The sequence below is a fragment of the Schistocerca americana genome, chromosome 2, assembly GCF_021461395.2.
Source record: "Schistocerca americana isolate TAMUIC-IGC-003095 chromosome 2, iqSchAmer2.1, whole genome shotgun sequence".
NCBI classification, from domain to species: domain Eukaryota; kingdom Metazoa; phylum Arthropoda; class Insecta; order Orthoptera; family Acrididae; genus Schistocerca; species Schistocerca americana.
Window position 1 is genome coordinate 878288271 of NC_060120.1, and position 22516 is coordinate 878310786.

Here is a 22516-nt window from a genome sequence, read left to right on the forward strand (position 1 = left end):
CCGCGGTGGTCTAGCGGTTCTAGGCGCGCAGTCCGGAACCGCGCGACTGCTACGGTCGCAGGTTCGAATCCTGCCTCGGGCATGGATGTGTGTGATGTCCTTAGGTTAGTTAGGTTTAAGTAGTTCTAAGTTCTAAAGGGACTGATGACCTCAGAAGTTAAGTCCCATAGTGCTCAGAGCCATTTGAACCATTTGAAGCATCAGGGCTAGGTAACTGCTAGTTGGTCAGTGGCTATTACTTGCTGTTGATTCTATCGGTGAGAATGGAGTAGCTTAGCTGCGAATTCGACTAATGAATGGCGCGGAGACAGCACCAGTCGCATGGGCGCAACCGTAGGAGTGCTGCTACCGGCTGAGATAGGTGGAATCATACTTCCTCTGAAAAGGTGTCTTACGACAGGAGGTAGGCTCACGCCACGTAGTCGGCTGTGGAAACGCCGCATTGTGCTGCACCATATCGCGAATATTTAAGTAAGAGACAGTAACAGACCGACAGCGTCATACACGAGTCACGTTTCGCGTAACAGAAGCGCTCTGATCCAGTAGCTGGATGCAAGTAGTTTCGGTTGTGACCGAAAGGTGACAGCATCTTACGGACTGTGAGATAATACGTAGCTTAGACCGTATGTTTTGGAAACGAAACTGTAGTTATTGTGATTATCACTGCTTTCATTAGTTACTGTTAATTTTATTTGTTTAATTATTAGTGTGAATGATGGTGTGGGTGTGAAGCAATATAGTAAGTGAAAATCATCGTATCTGTTACCTGAGTATATGTTAGCGTGAGAACTGTGTACTGAGAGGGTGAATCATACTCAGGGGAAATTGTAAAGTGCAACAACTAGCCAGTTTTTGGAACTGACAAAACAAGATATACTTTACGATGATTTTGTTTTTTTAAAGACGGACTCATTTTGATTTTTGTAAATTTTATAAATTTATGTTTTTCATAAATTATTCATAACAGCTATTAAGTTGTGACTGGTCGAAAATAAAGGATGAGGAATTGCGCTGTTTAATACTAATATTGGATAGGTTGCAAAGTGAATCAGTCAATATAGGACAGTGCGTTCGCGCTTAGTTTGTGGACTAAGAGAATTGCTTTTTAAAGTCTAAGCGCAGTTCGGATCTCAGGCGCGATAATGCTGAGACATGGATATATGGAATTCTGAATAGATGTGATAATTTTACACAATAAGAATTAAAACTTGACAGTGGAGTTGCACAAAGTGGATGCGAACGTGTAAGAAAGACGAATGCGTGAAATTACGATTTTTATATGTAAACTGTGTCTTTTGAATTACGAAAATCCGCGTGGCGTGTTATACAAGCAGAGACCGCAAATTGTACACTCGTAGTGGTAAAATTGTGTAATATGTGAGCGATCATTCTGTCGCAGGCAATACGCATGTTATTTCTATTCGTAACAGGTTTGGTTAGTTACTATAATCCAGCTACAACGGGTGACTGCAGTCGTGTATGAATAGCGGAGCAGTAACTTGAAATAATCACGGGCTTCCCGATACTTCGTATCAAAAATGTTACAATGTATTGAATTTTTACTCTCAAACTATTCTCAATTAATCGCTCAGCTAACCTGATACTGAAAAACATAGTGTGGTGACCTGTAGAGATGTGTTTTCGGGCTACTTTCCACTACAGCTCTATTTAGCCGAGGAGCATTAAGCATTTTCCTGAGAGGAAAAGTGTGTGGACAGGATCGCAAAAGAAGAAATCACCGAACGGGGAATGGACATTATTTCTGTGGGACGAACCACATTAACAGCACGTCGCAACATGTAATGGCTCAGACCACCATTGACGGCAGAAAGCCGAGTTGCCGGTTGCTGCGCCAGAACTGTTGCAGCTCCCAGCCGCCAAATTGAATTAACGAATGGCGCACATATCATTTGGCTGGTTGAAGAGTTTGACTTAAGCTCAAACTGAAATGCATTAGCCTGTAGCCATCTTTATCCCAGTTAAACGCATTTACTGAGTCAGTATTATGACAGGAAGATTTAGCGTCGAGAATGTAGCGTATACGTAATGTAGGGCTTAGTTTTTTAGGGGCATATGTGATGACTGCTGAAATTACCCATACCTAATTTTAATCTATGTGTAGTTAGAGGGTGGAACCGCACAGAAATGGCCAGGGGGTGCCGTTAGGAGAGGGTTGGAGGTCAGGTCAACGCACAAGGAACTGGTGACCCGGAAGCCTTTGCGCAAGCGATGAACATGGGTGGTCTCATCATGGTCCTACAAGTGGGGCTGGGGTTTCTCTGTGTGAAGTGTTACCGGTTCCTCAAACTGACGGCGCCTCAAATAGTGTGGTCCGCCAGCCATCCCATGCCCTTCTGTGAGGCCACATTATATACCCTATCTCCAGAGTGCTACTTATCACTACATACTGGATTGTGGCGTCCGGTCAGCAAACGGTGAAAGGATGTGACTCACTTCACAACGTGGGAAGAGCAAAAGTCCACCGTTAGGACCGGCTTTGTAGCTTGCCGAAACATCGTGGGAAAGGAAGGGTGAATTACAATTATGGTAATGGTAGTTTACCATTCATTGGAACTCGCAGTTTCCCGAAAAATGGGCAGGCTGTTTTGTATAGTGAGTGCCCTGTTTTTGAGACATGACTCATCATTGACAGAGTTTAAGCTCTTCATTTGTATTGGCTTACCAGGTACTTCGGCGGCATCACGAGTGCAGAAATAGAGACGGCGAGTTTTTGAGGAAGATTGGGCTCCAACCGTCTTCAGTGACTGATGAGAAGGAGACAGTTGAGGGACGAAGCTTATGGGAAGTCTACTAAGCAGACCATTTCCAGCCGCTGTTTCATGTTACATAGGTTCCGTTAAACATATGTAAGTTAAGCAGTATGGGGCAAACGAGCAACAATCGCAAGGGAATAGGCACGCTTTGATCTCACTTGACATTAACAGTCACGTTTCGTCCTTGACCACTTGGCCGTGAATCTGCAGCTGGATTTTCTCACTTTCTCATCCACAACACTTACCAAAAAGATGCAATTATTACGATTAAAACGACCTTTGATTAAATTCAGTAAGTCTGTATAGCAGTTTCCTTCCTTTTATAAGCCATATCGCTCGCAGTACCAGTTTAATATATTAGTTTCCAGGAACTCAGCTTTTGCTCTCATTTCTTCTAAGAGAGAGAGTTTGTTAACTTGTATTTGTCCGGAGATATTCAACATTAAACTTAATTGTCAACAAATATTAATGCTACTGAATTCCAGTTTCTTTCCCTTAGACCCCTATCCCCAATGCTGGTCTCATTTATTAATTTATTATTCCACTCACAGTTATTGTTCACATGTCATGGTCATCCTTCCCTTCGATTTCCTTGTGCTTACGTCATTACCATACGTTTGAACCGCAGTTGGGTGATTTGCATATCCAGATTAGATACTCGGTGGATATCAAAGGCTCATTTAGGAAAATATAGCCACACCCTCAGTGGCATCGTGTTGTAGCAAAACTGCAACATCGAGGTGTTGCCTCCTGCAGCACCCTGATGAACAAAATGCAGATGCTGACACCAATCGTTTGTTACGAAACCTTCTCGTGATCTTATTGGTCTATGATAAAAGAAAAGAAAACCAAGGATTTGTTACATGACTATCAATTAGGCATTGGGAAAGGTAAAGGCACCAAAGAAACAATTCTGACGTTGCGGTTGATAATGGAAATGACACAAAAGAAAAATCAAGACACCTTCATAGGATTTATCGACCTGGAAAAAGCGTTCGACAATGTAAAACGGTGCAAGATGTTCGAAATTCTGAGAAAAATATGTGTAAGCAATAGTGAGATACGGGTAATATACAGTATCTCAAAGAGCCTAGAGGGAATAATAGGAGTGGACGACGAAGAAGGAAGTGCTCGGATTAAAAAAAGTTGTAAGACAGGGATGTAGTCTTTCGCCCCTACTGTTCAGTCTAGACATCGAACAAACAGTGATGGAAACAGAAGAAAGTTTCAGGAGTGGAAAAATTCTAGGTTAAAGGATTACAATGATGCCATTCGTTGATGACATTGCTTTCCTGAGCGGAAGTGAAGAAGAATTACAGGATGTGCTAAGTGGAACGTACAGTCTAATGAGTGCAGGTAAGGACTGAGAGTAGAGAGAAGAAAGTCGAATGTAATGAGAAGTAGCAAAAATGAGAACAGCGAGAAACTTAACAAAATCTGTGTGCGTGAATTCTTAACGGACCAAACTGCTGAGGCCATCGGTCCCTAGACTATTTAAACTAACTTATGCTCAGAACTACACACACAGCCATGCCCGAGGGTGGAATCGAACCTCCAGCGGGAGGGGCCGCGTAATCCGTGACATGGAACCTCCAACCGCGCGGCAACTCCGTGCGGCGAAACATCAAGACTGATGGTCACGAAGTAGACGAAGTTAAGGAATTCTACTAGCTTTCCAGCAAAATAACCAATGACGGACAGAGCAAGAACGATATCAAAAGCGTACTAGCACTGGCAAGAAATGTATTCTTGACCAAGAGAGGTCTACTAGTATCAAACATAGATCTTCATTTGAGGAAGAAATTTCTGAGAATGCGCATTTGGAGCACGGCGTTGTATGCTAGTGAAACATGGATGGTGGGAAAACCGGATCAGAAAAAAATCGAAGCATTTGAGATGTGGTGCTACAGACGAATGTAAGGAATGAGGAGGTTCAGCGCAGAATCGGAGTACAGGAACATGCGGAAAACACTGACAAGGGAAAGGCACACGATGGTAGGACATCTGCTAAGCAGTCAGAGAATGTGTTCCATGATACTAGAGGGAGCTGTAGAGTGCAAAAGCTGTAGAAGGAGACAGAGGTTAGAACACATCCAGCAAATAATTGAGGACAGAGGTTGCGAGTGCTACTCTGAGATGAAGAGGTTGGAATAGGGGTGGAATTCGTGGTGAGCGCATCAAACCAGTCAGAAGACTGATGACTCAAAAAAATTGGTGCAACATTAAGACTGATATAAAAAGACGGATAGGAATGGAAGACTGTTCGACACAACAAAATGGAGTCACCACTGCGAGTAGGTCACAGAGAGAGTTGATGACCTACGAAAGTTATGCTGTATTTATGAGTTGTATAGTATTCAGGGGAATAATTTGGAGCAACGCCTTGTAAAGGCTGCTCCTTGCACCCAGCAACCGGGATACAGCGGGAAAAACTTTAATGTGTTTTAAGCTAACGACTCATGCAGATTTTTTGAAGTTATATTTTACCTTCATCTTTACAAATGAAACCCATATGTTCAAGAAACTGTCTTCCTTCATTTATTACGGTTAGACCGGGTACGCCGAAACGATTACAAATCACACATGAGGCTACAGCCTACAGCGACGAACGCGTCACAGAGCATTATGGCGTGACGCGTAAGGTAAATTCGGTAAATTTTTTTCTTAATAATATAAAATATGTTATACAAATCCCTGGTACTTCACGCTCTGCTTCTTAATCAGAATCGACTATGAAGTTTGGCCTAATGTACCTCGTCTGAGCAAAAAGATTTAAATATTAGGAACATATAAATGATAAGGTTCGCCATTGATACTTGGGTCCTCGATGAGGATGGCGAAGAATTACAGGGTTTGCTGAATGAAATGAGCAGTCCTAAGAGCAAATATTTGGGACAAAATCATGAAAGCTATGCATATTAGTATGTATGACAGCAGAGATAAATTTAAAAATTGGAGTCTACGAAGTGGACGAAATGAAGAAACTCTGGTACCTGGGACGCAAGACAACGCTTGGCGGAATAAGCAAGGAGGTTATAAGTAGTAGAATGGCTCAAGCATTTTACACTAATGAACTGGAGTCACCGAAAACGAAAGAAATTGATGCATTCGGTATACGAGGCCATACAGGAAAATGAAGGCTGGTGAAATAATAAAGGAGGATGAAATTACAATTAAATCACTACAATGAAATGAATATCATTAGCTGCTTACAGGCTTTGATATACCGGGTGATTAATAAGTCAGTATAAATTTGAAAACGTAATAAACCACGGAATAATGTAGATAGAGAGGTAAAAATTGACAAACATGCTTGGAATGACATGAGGTTTTATTAGAACAGAAAATAAAAAAAAAACAAAGTTCACAAACAAAATGTCCGACAGATGGCGCTGGACAGCAAGACGTCAGTGACTGCTACCGCGACGGGTGAGAGGTACACCTATATGTTACAGAATCGCATCATCCCCAGCCTGGCTGATAAACACCTGCTGGAACGTACGATGTTCATTCAGGATGGCGCTCCACCCCATAGTGCTAGACGCGTGAAAGATCTCTTGCGCGCATCGTTTGGTGATGATCGTGTGCTCAGCCGCCACTTTCGTCATGCTTCGCCTCCCAGGTCCCCAGACCTAAGTATGTGCGATTATTGGCTTTGGGGTTACCTGAAGTTGCAAGTGTATCGTGATCGACCGACATCTCTAGGGATGCTGAAAGACAACATCTGACGCCAATGCCTCACCATAACTCCGGACATGCTTTACAGTGCTGTTCACAACATCATTCCTCGACTACAACTAATGCTGAGGAATGATGGTGGACATATTGAGCATTTCCTGTAAAGATCATCATCTTTGCTTTGTCTTACTGTGCTATGATAATTATTGCTATTCTGACCAGATGAAGCGCCATCTGTCGGACATTTCTGAACTTCTGTATTTTTTTTGGTTCTAATAAAACCCCACGTCATTACAAGCATGTGTGTCAATTTGTACCTCTCTATCTACATTATTCCATGATTTATTGAGTTTTCAAATTTATACTGACTTTTTGATCACCCGGTACGTCAACGCGGACAGTTGATAATGTGTGCCCCGACGGGGACTCGAAACCGGGATCTCCTACTTATATGGCAGACGCTCTATCCTTTTTTTTAAACGATTATCGCTTTGTTTTCTGTTTTTATAAATATATATACCACGAAACAGACAAAATGTTTAATGAAGTGAAAAAAAGAGAAATAATATTGGCACCAGGGAGGGTTTTTTATTTTTATTTTATTTTATATTTTTATGAACCAGCCAACCATGAAATACAATAATTTATGAATGTAGCAAGCTGCCGATTTCCCCTCCCCCCTTTTTGACACAGGAAACACACCGAAATATATACTCAAATGGCAGTGCATACCTTCAAAAAACGAAAATATTCTCGTCTCTTCCAAAGCACTTATTGAAGGCAATCAATTAAAATAAAACAAAAGAAGTCATTTGGACAAAAACAAAAGGGTAAAATCAGAAAAACGTATAGGAAGAAATGGGGCGTCAATTTTAACGTTCCCACGCATTCTTTCTTCCGCAACTTCTACATCGTGGAATATCTAAATCCATAGAAGTGTCCACAAAAATAAGAAAATAGAAATAAAAAAGTAGGGCATGGGAACTCGTCCAACGCCTTGGCGATGAAAAACAAGATACAACATATTAGAAAAAAATTCACGATAACGGGGTATCCGGAGCCACGTCCAATGTGCGGTGGCCATTTAGTGGGAAAAGGCACACGGATCTGCGTCATATCCACTCACCATCACGTAGTGGACATAATGTCCAACAAGCCACATGATGGCATTGTTCTTCGATCGGGGAAAGAAGGTTGAATCGGGACGCACGAGAATCTCCCTCGAGATAGCCATCTCCGACGTCCTGAGGAGAAAAGCCAGTCGTCGGCGAAGACATCTCCAATGGTCATGACCGCAGGAAATCAACCGATGAGATAATGTATCAGTTTTATGGCTACAATTGCAGCGATCCGTTACACCGCGGCCATACGAAAATTTCGCACGTTGGTATGTACAATACCATTAAAAACTTGGTACCACGAGGACGCCACTTCCATCGGGAAAATCGGGATGCTGATGTTAGACGTGCCGTAATTTATAACTAATCCTGCCAATACCTACTGAAGGTGTTGAACTCGCAAGTCGGATACAGGGGGGGGGGGGGGGGGGGGGTGCGTTGACACGTTAACACGCTGCGACGGATGAATAAGGTACAAGCCTTAACCCGAATGTCAGGGAGGCACAAACCTCCCTGCAAACGGGGCCGCACCATAACACCATAACGCACGCGAAATACAGTGGCGCCATCGCAGGCAGTAGAAAGATTTGTGCTATGAAATAAGCCTTACTTAACACATACGTTTCCATGGACCGAACCTTATGAGGAAGTGAGAGGGAGCGACGCTTGTGTTCAATAATTGCACCCTGAATCTTATCCGTGACAGACTTCCAGTTTATCGTAGTCATCTTTAGCGGACAGCTGTCAATTATGACACCCAACAATCGATACCGGGTGACCTACGAAACCCATGGAATTTCATCAGCGTCAAATCTTCGCAAACCGAGTAAACGTCATTTCTGGTTATTAACCCGCGCTCCCGTAAGACGACAAAAGGCATCCAAAACTTCCTTCAGCAGTGGTATTTCATCATGGGTACAGAGAAGAACCATAACGTCATCAGATTATGCACGAACGGTAAACCTTTCTCCCAGCAGCGACCAGCCACTCAAACGAGCAGCTATAGTTCGCAATAATGGTTCCAGAAACAGCTCGTAGACGGACATTGATAATAGACTCTCTTGAAGTACGCCCTGACACACCGCGATGGGGGAAGTAAGACGGCCATTTACGTCAATGGACGCTCGATTACCGGTGATTAGAGAGCTAAACAACCGTCATGCAGCATTGTTAAAACCAACAGTCGCAATACTCGCATAAGGAATCCATGATTGACGCGGTCGAACGATTGGTGAAAATCAATGAAAAGAAAAGCGCTGGCATGGGCATGGTGGAAGCAATCGAAATTAAGTCTCGACATTCAGCAACGGGAGTCAGGAGAGTACGACCCGGAAGACAACTTTGATGACTCGCGATGATGGTAGTCAACAATACCGATAGTCGGCTATTGACCGGTCGCACCACTATTTTATAATCATAGTTGAAGAGAGTTATTGGGCGGACCCGACCCACACGCAAACGTCCCGGCTATTTGGCAATCAGGACTGTTTTAGCAACCTTAAAGTTGGGCGGGAGAAGGCTTCCCTGAAACACTTCATTCACCATGGAAATTATTGTATCTCCTATTGAGTGCCAAAGTCAAATATAACATTCTTTGTGAAGGCCATCGGGGCCAGGTGATTTGTGGGACGAAGAACGAGCCACAGTATCAATATCATCGCGTTGGAATACAGATTAAAACTCTTCCAGGAGAGCTGGCATAACAACACGATCAAGGAGGGAGGCGAAATCAACCTACGGTGGACCGTCTGAATCCACTTCAGCATAAAGCTCGGAATAGTACTGGTAAAGTTCACGCATGATATCAGATTGGGAGGACCACTCATGCCCATCTAGAGAGCGAATGGTAGTAAGACACGTCCTTTGAGATCGCTTGTGAAGCCGGAGAAGATGATAGAGGGAGGTCAACTCATCCTGTACGATTGAACGAGGCTGGGAACGCAGTGGGACCCCATCCATTTGCCTGCGTTTGAGTTGGAGAAATTTTGCCTTCACACGCTGGACGTCGACGACCTTCAAGGGGGCATCACGATCATTATCGTAAAGATCGCGAAGGACTGCATAATAAAATTCCCTAGTGCGCCTTATTTCAGCCGCCTTCTCAGCGCTAAAATGCTTGAGTGTATTTCGAATCCGGGGTTCAGCAAAGGTAAGCCACCATTCGAGAAGTGAGGGATAACGCGTCTGGGACTGGGTTGTCCGCCGCCATACGTCTGCGATGATGCCTTCCAGAGAGGGGTCCGTGAGAGATAGAGCGTTTGGCTTCCATATAGGGCGCGAAGATGGACCCGCTGCGGGACGTGGTTAAAAGTCATTGCACAATGATCAGTGAAACTGGCAGGAATAACTTCAATCGATAGAAGCTTACTACATATGGGGGCAGATAAATAAAAGCGTTCCAGTCGGCTACTTGAAGTAGCTGTAAATTAAGGCTCAAATGGCTCTGAGTACTATGGGACTCAACTGCTGTGGACATCAGTCCCCTAGAACTTAGAACTAATTAAACCTAACTAACCTAAGGACATCACACACATCCATGCCCGAGGCAGGATTCGAACCTGCGACCGTAGCAGCAGCGCGGCTCCGGACTAGAGCGCCTAGAACCGCACGACCACCGCGGCCGGCTAAGTAGCTGTAAAAAACGTCAACTGCACCAATGTAGGATATCTGCAAGCCCAAGCATTCTGGAGTTGCAAGGAAGTCACTATATCATTAAGTTCACGACAAAATGTTGAATTAGGGGTCTGATCAACAAGGCGTAAGATACAGTTAAAATCGCCTAACAAAACCTTGCGCGGGTTCTGTCGGAGTAAATAAACAACTTCTTCCTTATCGAACCGCCCGCGCTCGGATGAACGACCGGGTCCAGACGCAGCGTAAAGAAAAATTAAGGTGAGGTCATAAAAACTACAGCCTTTGCCGCAACCATCATCTAGCGTTTCGAAGTCCATCAGTGGGATTCCATCTCGATAAGGCAAAGCCATTCCGGTAGAATTTTCAGGGGCGACATTGAGAAACATAGAATATCCAGGAAGACAAAACGCATCAAATAATACCTCTTGTAAACACACTATATGAGCTTGGGAATCGTAGATAAAGTGGCGTGATGCAGCAAGCCGTAATTGGGAACGTATCCTATTAACATTGAGGTTTAGAAATGTATACGCCTGCATCCGTTAACACATGTAAGGTCAATAAAACAACATTAAGGAAAAAGCACTATCACGTCAGTCTCTCCCCAATATCCGGAGGCGGGGAAAAGAAGGTATAATGCTAGTTCTCCCCACCTGACGCAGAGGAATCCTCGCATTTCTTTTTACGACATTGAGAAACGGGCAAGTTGAAAACGCAGTTTCACACCACTCCGTGAAAATATACACTCTTGATGCGGAGGGGTTGGGGGCACGTCAAGCTACGATTTGACAGAGGAGCCATAGTCACCGCACTTATCGGAAATCAGCGAACACAGCTCAGAACGACCAACAGCAACGTCAGGTACAGAAGAGACAGGTAATGCAGTGTTGGTGCCGGGTGGCATCTCCTGAACACCAGGAAGAGAACCCGTAGACTCCTGTTTCTCCACCGTCTCAGCGTGGAGGAGGGGTGGTATTTCATTGGAACACTGTAAAGGCTGGCCAGCAGGCGACGTCCCTGCGGGAACAACGGAACCCACGGGAACCGTCACGTCAATGGGTGAAGTGGGGGACGCAGATTGAACGCACATTTAAACATCAACATAAACAGCTACATCCTCTCTGCTAATACTGGAATCACAATTAACATCAGTAGACAACGCATTACCGCCAGAAGGTGCACCCTCTGTCAACGCCGTATCAGAAGAACGAGACTGAACTGGGGCGTCCTCGAAATCTGTACTGTCCTCAGTCCGCCGGTGTTTGACGTCCCTCGTGGACAGAAGCCGCACTGGTACGAATCGGTAACGGTGGAAATTCGCGAGGAGTAGGGGTAATGTTGCCCGTACATCGCTTAACGCTGGAGACTGACTGACAGCTGACTGCGAAGTTACTATGTCTGCTAACGTTAAAGGAAGACGTTTTTGATAACACGACATCAGAACAGGAGTACGGCGCGACAGTCAGATGTGACATGACCGCTTTTGTTACAGAGAGAACAAGTTCCTTCTTGCCCTGTATACGTAACATGGATGCGGTAACCAGAAACAGTTAAATGGGAAGGAATATTCTTTTTAACGCCCATGTCCACAGTCCGGATACCATTATAACACTCGAAGCGATGTTGTGCTGACCAGCGTTCCCATCGAATATGCCGTATGATTCCAAACGGAAGCAACGCTGGTTTAAGAAATGATTCGTCCACTTCAGGAGGAAGGTTATAAATTCTAACCGGAGTGTACTCGAGTGCCACATTTTCAATGAGGACTTGACTAACAGAACCATCGCGATGTGTAAACAACACTTTAGAACCAACCCGGGAGACAAGTCTTTGTACTTGAACGGGATCATAAAACTTCACAAAGAATGCATACAAATGAGAATCAAAGTAAGCAGTATCTACCTGATCAGGTGCAACACGGATAACATCAGCCAACCAATCGCGAATTTCTGAGGAGCCAGGTTGGACACGACGCGTACTCTTGTCAAATCTGAAACGAATATCAGCTCGACGAGGAACAGATTTAGGAGACTCGACAGACAATATGGCGCGGGCAGAAAACACCGCCGCCAAGAGGAAAACGACAACAAACTCCACTACGCAACTACGATGTGACTCCGGCCGATACACCAACAAGACTGAATAGCTTCGACACAAGCGGCGCTGCGGCATAGGCGGAAGATTACGACAACATGCTCGCTCGACGCGCAAGGCGACACTTTCCATTGGAGCCACCGAGGACGCAGACGATTGTCCGACTATAGTATCTTATCTGTGGCACACCTCCCGTGAGACCCACATTCCCAACTTATTGTCCCGCACTATATTCATAGTGCCCCTGCCCATTACACACATTACTCGCGGATTTACCGATTCCCGTAAGAGTTCGGACATGGCCGAAAGAACAGATACCATCTTCATATATAAATAAATGAGGATGTTCCCTGTAGAATCGGCGAGGAAAGGAATACATGGGGCATGCAGACTAGAAGAACGAAAAGAATAATGCGACGTGTTTTAGTACACCAGAGAGTAGATTCCACGACACTAGGGGGAAAGAATAGGAGCAAAATACATAGAACAAATAATAGACCTTGGTAGTGAGTGCTGTTTTGAGCTGCGGCGGTCGGTACGAGAGGCCGTCTTGAATGTTTGCACTCACCAATCGGAAAGCAGGTCCCCCCCCCCCCCGCCCCCTCCCCCCCCCAAAAAAAATAAATAAAAAAAATTATCCTTTATTTAAAAAAAGAAAAGCCTTATCCAACTCGTTAAGCCAGAAGGAGTAAAATCTTTTAAAAGTGGAAGTTTCAGATAAAATAAGACCGTTGAGAATGAATTGATTTTCCGAAGTAGCACTTTTAAGAAGGATATACTGCATTTCGTATACTTTTAGAACTATTTCCATTGTATCCGCACACCAGCTACTCTCTCGATGCAACTGTCCATGGAATTCTGTGCTGTACAAGGATATTCATCTTTGCATAATTACTGTACTACATCCATCTGAAGCCACTTCGCATAGTCAAACATTGATCTCACTCTGAAGTTCTTAACCTCTCCCCCTCCCCTTTCCCCATACTTCCAACCCTTACCAACTTCACGATTTCATCGTGCCTCAGGTTGCATCTACTGAGCCCTTCTTTTGTTAAAATGGTACCATAATTCACTTCAGCACCTCCTCACTAGCTCTCCGATCTACCAATCCAGCTCTCCGCATTCTCCTGTAGCAGCACATTTCATAGGATCATTTCTGTACATGTCTTAACTGTTTATCGTTCACGTTTGGCTTTCGTACAGAACTAGTCCCCAAACAAACAATTTCAGGAAAGACTTGCTTAAATTTGAATTTATTTTCGATGTTTAAAAACATTCTCTTTTTCAGTTCTCCTTTATACCTATTCCCGATGTATATTTTATATCCTATGTAATTCGGCCGATTTCACTTACTTTACTATCCAAATAAAGAAACTCTTCTTCTACTTCCAGTGTCTCATTTCATAATCTAATTTCCTTAGCTATATCTGATTTCATTTTTTCTGTCTCTTCTGGCTACAGAGCATAATATAATCCTAAGGATCTTTAATGCACTGTATTCTCGCATTCCGCATTCCATAGTCGCTGATCTTCACTGAGATGCAATCGCCTTGGAAATTACTTTCTCTGACTCAGGGAAAGAGATTACGCAAATTTCTTCTACATGATGATGATGAAGGAAACTACATGTACACCGGTTGTCATACCTTCCTCGCTTACTATTGGGCGTCGGGGCCGATCACCCTCTTACCACGATAAGCTGTCTGTCGGGTGTATCACTACACTGAAAATGGTACCTAGCACCAATTCTCATTTTCTCCGTTCACTGAGAGGCATAATGAAGACAAACATTAAGATACAACGTAACATACTAATGCAAATAAATCAATTTCATTACTTGTGAAATGCTGTAACAAGTGACAACAAAAATATAATGCTACTAAAAGAAGAATTGCAGTGGCTAGACAAGCAATGTCAAATAAAAGTAATTTGTTAAAAAACAACCATCTTAATATATAAATAAGGAAATAATTCATCATAATATTTATTTGAAGCATTTTAAGCTATTGTTCTGAGGGGTAGGGAAACAAGAGACAAAATAAGAATTAGAAGCAGTAGAGACATGTATATGGAGACGAACCACAAAAATATCTTATTGGATCGAGGAAAAATATAGTGAACGAATAGATAAAGAGATTAAAGAGCAAATGAAAATAATTAACATGATACAGAGGCAGAAAGCTAAATTAATTGGACATCTAATTTGGTTTAACAGCTTCATAAAAACTTCTTAGAAGGAAAAGTCCTTGGAAAAATTGAACAGGTAGGTCTATAACTACACAGGGTGATTCAGATGCCCCTGACTATGGGTTTTATGCCACCCATAACGCCTTCAAAACAATGTTCCCGTTTTCATATGCTGTCAGTCACTACACACAAACTGTTAGACATACAGAAAATATAGAGTATGCGTTTCTGTGGGAAATTTGATGTCGCTACATTTTATACTGGGACACGTTTGCGCTAGAGGATACATTTTTCGAATATTCAAGGCAAACGTACGAAAATTACTTTCAAATGAGTTTTCCTTGAATAAATCGAAAACCAAGGCCTCCAGCGGAAACGTATCTCAGTACAAAATTTAATTACATTAAATTTCATACTGAAACGTCCCGTTTGCTTTTTCTGTAAGATTAATACACTACTGGCCATTAAAATTCCAACACCAAGAAGAAATGCAGATGATTAACGGGTATTCATTGAACAAATATACATATTACACTAGAACTGACATGTGATTACATTTTCGCACAATTTGGGTGCATAGATCCTGAGAAATCAGTACCCAGAACAACCACCTCTGGCTGTAATAACGGCTTTAATACGCCTGGGCATTGAGACAGACAGAGCTTGGATAGCTTCAACACGATACCACAGTTCATCAAGAGTAGTGACTGGCGTATTGTGACGAGCCAGTTGCTCGGCCACCATTGGCCAGACGTTTTCAATAGGTGAGAGATATGGAGAATGTGCTGGCCAGAGCAGCAGTCGAACATTTTCTGTATCCAGAAACGCCCGTACAGGACCTGCAACATGCGGTCGTGCATTATCCTGCTGAAATGTAGGGTTTCGCAGGGATCGAATGAACGGTCGAGCCACGGGTCGTAACACATCTGAAATGTAACGTCCACTGTTCAAAGTGTCGTCAATGCGAGCCCCATACCATCACGCCGAGTGATACGCCAGTATGGCGATGACGAATACACGCTTCCAACGTGCGTTCGCAGCGACGTAGCCAAACACAGATGCGACCATCATGATGCTGTAAACAGAACCTGGATTCATCCGGAAAAATGACGTTTTGCCATTCGTGCACCCAGGTTCGTCGTTGAGTACCTCATCGCAGGCGCTCCTGTCTCTGATGCAGCGTCAAGGGTAACCGCAGTCATGATCTCCGAGCTGATAGTCCATGCTGCTGCAAACGTCGTCGAACTGTTCGTGCAGATGGTTGTTGTCTTGCAAACGCCCCATCTGTTGACTCAGGGATCGAGACGTGGCTGCACGATCCGTTACAGCCATGCGGATAAGATGCCTGTCATCTCGACTGCTAGTGATACGAGGCCGTTGGGATCCAGCACGGCGTTCCGTATTACCCTCCTGGACCCACCGATTCCATATTCTGCTAACAGTCAATGGATCTCGACCAACGCGAGCAACAATGTCGCGATACGATAAACCGCAATCGCGATAGGCTACAATCCGGTCTTTATCAAATTCGGAAACGTGATGGCACGCATTACTCCTCCTTACACGAGTCATCACAACAACGTTTCACCAGGCAACGCCGGTCAACTGCTGTTTGCGTATGAGAAATCGTTTGGAAACTTTCCTCATGTCAGCACGTTGTACGTGTCGCCACTGGCGCCAACCTTGTGTGAATGCTCTGAAAAGCTAATCATTTGCATATCACAGCATCTTCATCCGGTCGGTTAAATTTCGCGTCTGTACCACGCCATCTTCGTGTTGTAGCAATTGTAATGGCCAGTAGTGTAGTTGGTACTTAGTGAGAGAGAGAATATCAAAATCTCGCACGTGGATTTCGAGGGTGTTGCAGATTGCGTAAAACCCACAGGTATGGGCGGCTGAATCACCCTGTATAACGTAGTGTTATCACTATAATGAACTGCATCAACTAAAACTGTATGATATATATGGCGAGGGATATGTGTGGAATATCAGCATAAGCGTTGCATTTACTATCTGATGATGTTAATGACGACGGATTTAATTCAACTTCATATCGTTTCTAAGTGTACTATCCTTTTTTAAACTTAATAAAATGTCGTTTCCGTAAGCGCTTAGTTGTCGTTAGCTCGTTATTCGGGTTACAACGAATTAAGCTTCCGAAACTCAGTCAAAGGCCGACGTGAGATCTGTTCTACCTCCTGGAAGTTTTCCATCACTGAATTACGCCCTCCTGCAGGCTCTGTCTGAGCCGTGCCTACCCAGTCGTGTAACGGGCCCGGCGCGCTGTTGCTTTCAGCTGAATGGCGCCCGCGCGCGGAAGCTGATGTTAAATGTATGAGAAACGCGATGCGCAGATAGCCCGCCAGGTGTGGGAGGCGTGGGGGAGGCCCGCGGGCCCTGGCGACATTATTCAGAAGGCGGCGGAAACTTGTCAGTGGCGCCTGCTACAAGTTGCATAATGGTCTATTCACGACACAGGGAAACAATCGTTGCATTTGTAAGTCAATGTGCATCTCATTTCGAAGTCCCACTGCCGACACAACGACTGCTGCAGGTGACCACCGATACTTCGACATCAAAGGCTGATACGGCTATCGACCAGAGAAACCAAAAACCGTTCGTTATTTCCGCCTGGTTGCTTTTTGCTTTTGCAAACTTTGAACTATACGAAATGTGTAATGTATGTGTAAAGTCACATTTCAGCAATCACCTAGCTGTAAACAATTTTTTATTTATTATTTTATTTTTTGTCCCTCGGGCACTTGCTATTACTGTTTCCGACAAGGCGCTACTTTAGGTATCTCACATTTCTTATTGGTTGACGACAAAACCAAAAGGACGTTCCAATAAGAATCTGCTATTTAATGATATCTTAATATTTTACTACCACTATAGCCGCGCGGTATAAGCCGAGCCGTCTGGGGCGCTGCAGTCATGGACTGTGCGGCTGATCCCGGCGGAGGTTCGAGTCCTCCTTCGGGCATGGGTGTGTGTGTGTTTGTCCTTAGGATAATTTAGGTTATGTAGTGTGTAAGCTTAGGGACTGATGACCTTAGCAGTTAAGTCCCATAAGATTTCACACACATTTGAACATTTCTTTTTACTGAAACTTCCTGGCAGATTAAAACTGTGTGCCCGACCGAGACTCGAATTCGGGACCTTTGCCTTTCTCGGGCAAGTGCTCTACCATCTGAGCTACCGAAGCACGACTCACGCCCGGTACTCACAGCTTTACTTATGCCAGTATCTCGTCTCCTACCTTACAAACTTTACAGAAGCTCTCCTGCGAACCTTGCAGAACTAGCACTCCTGAAAGAAAGGATATAGCGGAGACATGGCTTAGCCACAGCCTGGGGGATGTTTCCAGAATGAGATTTTCGCTCTGCAGCGGAGTGTGCGCTGATATGAAACTTCCTGGCAGATTAAAACTGTGTGCCCGACCAAGACTCGAACTCGGGACCTTTGCCTTTTTTTTTACTATCACTATAGTTCCTGGTGAGAGCGTTACAGCATCCTTGATGTCCTGCAGTTGCTTTTACAGTAGAAGATATAACGACCGTGTGGTTTCTCGTATAACGATAAATTCCTTCCGTGTTGCTATTAAGATAAATTAAAGATGTTAGGTGTGTGTCTGTACACTAGGAAGGACAGCTATAGATAAAGAGCGGTGCCACTTGCAGACTAACTGAATCTTGGAAGTAACCACCCACAAGGTGGGAACAGCAGTTCAAGTGGTGTGGAGATGGTGATGGTTGGGAAGGGCTAGCCTTGATCATGTGCAAAATGTCATCTCAGATAATTGAAAAATAGGGTTATTAGAACAGTGCTTCCGTTGTTTTCAACCAGACTGAAAGTTCTTTTACAGGCATACAACCATTATTATAGGAAATAGGAAAGAATTTAAAAAAGCTTTATGGTTGCCTAAAAACAGTCGCTGGTTTCTCTCAATTTGTTCATTAACTGTCATGACGCGTTTCGGGTGTAACCATCCGATGATCGTATTAGATACAAGTGCGTGAAACTTTGATATAGACGTCAATGCAGGTTAACAGGTAGTACCATTAATTGCACAGCTCCTTCCTAACTGTTGAAATGCCAAAGAAGTGTTCCGTTGTTGGTGTTCTTTGTTATCTTATCTTGTAGTCTTCTGTCGGAAAACTAATTTCGTGTAAACATACGTAAACACCAGAAACACAACACATCACCATGCCGAATAACCAATCTCGTGGCATTCAAAAGAGCTTGCAGTCGTAATCGAGAAATACAGGTTTTCAGGGGACTCTTATACCATTCTTCCCACAAAATAGTGACCAATTAAGGCAACGTTGATGCGGGTGGATAGCGATCACGCACCCTTCTCTCCACAGTAGACAACAAAGTTACAGTATATTGAGATCTGGTGGTTGTGATGGCCAGCGGAGATACGACGCATCATCCTCGTGCTCACATAACCAGTCTTGAACGATGTGACCTGTGTGAACAGGGACCCTATCGTCTTGGACTGCAACATCACCATTGGGAAACAACCATTGTACTATGAGTGAGCCGTGGTTAAAATTGCTGTTTTGAACAGCGCGCCGCAGCGCGTTGTGTGAAGCTGTCGCCCTCCGTTTCTGGCGATGGCGCCGCTGTGGCAATCGCAGCTTTGGTGTCTCCCTCTGGTGTGAAAGGGGCAAGGTAGCCTGTTCACGTGCATTTAAGGGGCGCGATGAGCTCGCTTTGGGGAGTCTGGTCAGTTGGTCAGCCGGGTCAGTGTGGGGCAGTCAGTGTCTGTCCGTCGTCAAGAGTGCTAGTGTGTGTTAGGCCGCCAGTCTGCTCGAGTTTGTTCAGGCAATGGTCACTGGCGGTTGGATCGATCGGTTGGTCGGTCGGGCACTGAGACACAAGATGACTTTTCCGTCTTGAGCGTCGGCGCATGTGAGGTCGCCACGTGAGTCTAGTGGGCGGCGCCGTACAGCGAGGGGTAGTGGCTTCGCAGCCGACACGAGAGCAACAGGAGTCAACCCACGACATCGGTCTGGCCGATTCGAGCTGCGACGCCGTGAGACGGGAGATCGGCGCGCCTTCCTGCGTCCGTTGAAGCGGCTGGCAGCGGAGGGTTCGGGAGAGCGTTTTGGGGGGGTACTGCGCAAAGGCTTTGCCAGACATCGCAGTTTATTAGAAGTTAAGTGATTCGTAATATGTTGTCTCACTTACTTGTTAAATTCTACTTGTTTTCTTGGTCATTCTCTCGTCCTCACCTTGCTCGTCTATCTCTCGTCCGCATTTGTTAGGAAGTTAGTGTCTGTCTGTCTATCTGTCTGTCCGTCTGGCGTACGTTAATAGCTGCCTCTTTTATGTTTGTCGGATCCGGGGTTAACGAATTTATTACTTAACGTGTAAAGGCCGAATTCCTGAAATATGCTTTTATCTTGCCTATTATCTTGAGAGGCGGTGTATGTGTAATGTAGAACACGTTTGTTCATTTTATGTAAGACTGCATTTCATGGGTTTTTATTTAAATGATCATTGCAGTATATAAAGTTGCCACCCTTCCACCGTAAGAATTTTCTTTTAAAAACAAGTTGCACTTTCGGTGTCAAGTAATTTTTTTTAAATGTGAGTGTTTTGAACCGTTTCCATCCCTCCTACGGGGTGCATAGTTTATGTGTTTGTGTGAGTTGTTAAAATTTTTAGTTTAAAGTAGTCTGGTGTGTTGCAGATTTGCACCAGTGTAGTCTTTCAGAGGTTGTTGAAAGCGGTCGTGACTACGGCCGTGTTAAAAGGGAGCGGCAAGCTTCTCAGACCGAAAGCTCATAGGCTCCCCCCCCCCCCCCCCCCCCCCAAAAAAAAAATAAATAAATAAATAAAAGTTATTTCTGCCACTGAATGTCGTGCCGAATAACCTTGCACTTCTCATATACCTCATGAGAATGGTAAGGGCCCTTCTTGATAACAAGTCACTATATTTGGAAAAAGAAAGAACGAAATTTGTTTTCATCAGTTACCCACTAGCAACTACTTCCACGCTCACATACTGTGATTAAATGTGTTAATGTTCTTGATGAATCGCAAGTAAATGAAGTAAATTCTTTAATAAAACATTTTGAAATTTAAATTTACGGTTCAATGACATGGGCGTGGTGATAATGCGACCTTGCGAAGTAATGAGTTCCATGGAGTACAACGATATGAGTGCCTAAATCAACACCGAACCCCCGCCATGTTTCACTCTTGGGACGTAATTTCGTCCAGAAGTTGGATATTCGGTGAAACAAGACTATTCCGGCCAAATGGTTTTCTTCCATTGTTCCATAGTCCACCTTTTGTGGGTTCGTTAAGGGTATTTGCATCGCTGATGAGTGGTTTTGGAAGTGCAGCCCGCCCTGAAATCTGCTGCTTATGGTGCCCCATTCGTGTTGTTTTGGTGATGACAGCGTTAGCGAGTCCGACATTGAGTGCGGCAGTGACTTTTGCTCCTGTCGACTTCTTACTCTTCGTCACCCTCCTCTTCGACGACCGTCACTATCATTCAAGGCGCACTTCCGCTCACGTTGTGGCTTAGAGGCTGATGGTTTTTCGCTTCCCTTGAATGTCATATAAAATCTTGATACAGTGCCTCTTCTGGCGCCAAACACAGGCTATCTGTGAAGCACCAACCATACAAGCACCAACAACGTGTCCCCTTTCGAATTCACTTAGCTCTGATACAATGCACTCACAACTATACAGCACACTTTTCTGACAACGACTGACATTTGCAACCTGTTGAGGAAACTGCACAGGTGCTATTCGTCGTCAATTACAACAGCACATTTTGCAGCAGGCTTCACTAGCATCTTCATTTATGCTGAAGGATGCACTTCTCATGGCGTTTTCATATTTCTGTCCAACACTGGAAACTCTCCACGCTATGTTATTCCCAGCAAGCGTCTTCAAATCTGAATAACCTAGTTACTGTACCAGTATCTTGTCTCCCTCTCCCTAAATTGCGTTCCACTACCAAACTAACGATGCCTTGGTCCCTCAAGATGTTCTGTGAACCGATCACTTCTTTTAGTCAAATTGTGCCTCTTTTTCTCTCTTAGATTTATTATCTTCTCATTGGTTATTCTGTGTATTCACATTGTTTCTCTTCTTGTCTGAACTGCTTGTCGCCCATTATTCACTTCTGTACAACGTTACACTCCAGGTAAACGCATTAAGCAAATGCTTCCTAACATTTAAATTCACGTCTGACGTTCAAAAATTTCTCTTATTCAGAAACACGTTTCTTGTTCTTGCCAGACCCCATTTCATATCATTTGTATTTCGGACGTCGTCAGTCATGTTGCTGCCCAGATAACAAAATCCATGGAGTACTTTTACTCATTACCTAATCTAAGCTACTATCATCTAATTTACATTCCCACATCCTTGGTTTATGTTTCTGATATTCAACTTGTACTCTCTTTCTGAAGATATTATCCATTTCTTTCAGCTGCTTTTAAGTTTTTTGTGTCTAACAGAATTGCAATTTCATCATTAAAACTCAATGTTCTTATTTTTTCGCCCTGAACTGTAATCCCCTTCCAAAATTTCTACATCGTTCCGTCAGTGTTTGCTCAAAGCACAGACTACCGTAAACATAATCGGGGAGAGACTTTCAGCTCCATGTATTTTAAAACTCCTACCTTCAGAATTTCAAAGATTGTATTCCGGGCAACGTTCGCAAATACTTTCTCTCAGTCTAAATGTAGGTTTGCCTTGACGCGCCTGGTTAGCCGCGCTGGTTCGCGACCGCCGGTTCTGGAATTGGGGAAGCATGCAGACTGCGGATGGAACTGCCTGGAGCGGCGGATTAAAGACGACGGACGCAGACTGCGGGTGGAACTGCCTGGAGCGGCGGATTAAAGACGACGGACTGTGTGCCGGCCAGTCTGGCAGTGGTTTTTAGGCAGTTTCCCACCTCTGACTGGGTGAACAGCGGACTGGTTCCAACGTCGGGCCTCACTTACACGATTAGCAAGCATTTCTACGTTCGGACACTTTCACGTGGGATAACACTTGATG